The sequence below is a fragment of the Hypanus sabinus genome, unplaced genomic scaffold (assembly GCF_030144855.1).
Source record: "Hypanus sabinus isolate sHypSab1 unplaced genomic scaffold, sHypSab1.hap1 scaffold_375, whole genome shotgun sequence".
Classification (NCBI taxonomy): domain Eukaryota; kingdom Metazoa; phylum Chordata; class Chondrichthyes; order Myliobatiformes; family Dasyatidae; genus Hypanus; species Hypanus sabinus.
The window spans coordinates 324,553-325,953 of NW_026781268.1; the positions used below are offsets into that span (position 1 = coordinate 324,553).

The following is a 1,401-nucleotide window of genomic DNA, read 5'->3' on the forward strand; positions in this document are numbered from 1 at the left end:
CACGTGATGGGTCCAAGAGAGATCCCTGAAATATTAGCTCCCAGAAATTTAAAGTTGCTGACCCTCTCTCGTCCTCCGAAGAGGACTGGCACATGGACCTCTGGTTCCTCCTTCCTTTTGACTTGCTTGCATGGAGTGGGACGTGGGGCAGGGTGGAAGTTACAGACAAAGCTGATGCAATTGTCAAGCTCAGCACGGCTGCAGGAATGGGCAGCAATGCATTGGTCGACGTAGCGGTGGGAGCATTGGGGTGCGTTACCGGGGATGGATTGGGACATGGGTTGTTTTAGGAAAATGCAGATACATCTGGGTCCTATGCGAGTTCCATGGCCACCCATTGAATGTAGAGTAAGCGGGAGGAGCTGGAGGACAAACTGCTGAGGTGAGGACCGGTTCTGCCAGACGGAGGATGGTGGTGACGAGGGGAATTAGTTTTTATTTTTTGAGAAATCAGTGAAGAGCTTTAAGGCCCCTTTGATGGGAGAATGGACATCCATAGAGAAAATGAGACGGTCAAGGCCAGAGAATATTAGTCAGTTGATGGAGAGCACTGAGAAGCCTCCAAGGAATTGTTTATGAGTTGTTTACGAATTGTTAACGAACTGCTTTCAGAAATACTGCAAAGACTGGACACATACTATTATAGGTTGCGTACAACGAAGACGAGACATTACATTTTCCCCGAGGGTGGTGTACTCCGATTAATCCCCACGCGGAATTGAGACAACCATTCTGCAGGGAGTGAGAGACAGGATGGAACCGAATCCGCCAGTTTGGCAAAACGACCGTGACAGGACTCGAACCTGCAATCTTCTGATGACTTCCAAACCAGTACCGAAGTCAGACGCCTTATCCATTAGGCCACACGGTCCTATTGTAGGAGAAATATCAGGGGAAAAATGGGGAACATGTTGACTGCTGCAAGTAGTTTCCCACCTGTAGAATGATCTCCCAACTGAGCTAAAAGTACTGGCACGCGGTGTTTTCATCCCAGGTGAGCATTCAGCCATTGTTTTCAATATCTCTACATTCATTCTGGTTTTGAGCTCTTCACTTAAATTCAATGACCTTTCTGTCACAGAAAGGAGTTCTCAAAGGTACACATCACTGACTTTAGCAGCGGCCTTATATTCTGGGATTGGAATCCCAATTAGGATTGAATAAGCAGGGCCAGGAGTGAGTGGACGATCAAGGTCGATGCCATTCATTTGACAATGCCTGGGGAGCGGTTGTCAATGGTACCCAGCACAAAAAGTCTACCAGCCAGAAGAGGAACGGAAGAGGGAGGGAGAAACAGAGAGAGATGGAGAGATACAAGGGTGATGGGAGAGAGAGAGAGAGAGAGAGAGAGAGAGAGAGAGAGAGAGAGAGAGAGAGAGAGAGAGAGAGAGAGAGAGAGAG

The 1,401-nt window shown here is 48.1% G+C and overlaps 1 non-coding gene across 1 annotated transcript; it reads right to left on the reverse strand.

Moving 5' to 3' along the window:
- Positions 1 to 782: 782 nt before the first annotated feature.
- trnar-ucg (transfer RNA arginine (anticodon UCG)) lies at positions 783 to 871 on the reverse strand. The gene is given in 2 exon segments: positions 783 to 818; positions 835 to 871. It is a non-coding gene; the product is annotated as a tRNA-Arg (tRNA).
- Between the last annotated feature and the right edge of the window lie 530 nt (positions 872 to 1,401).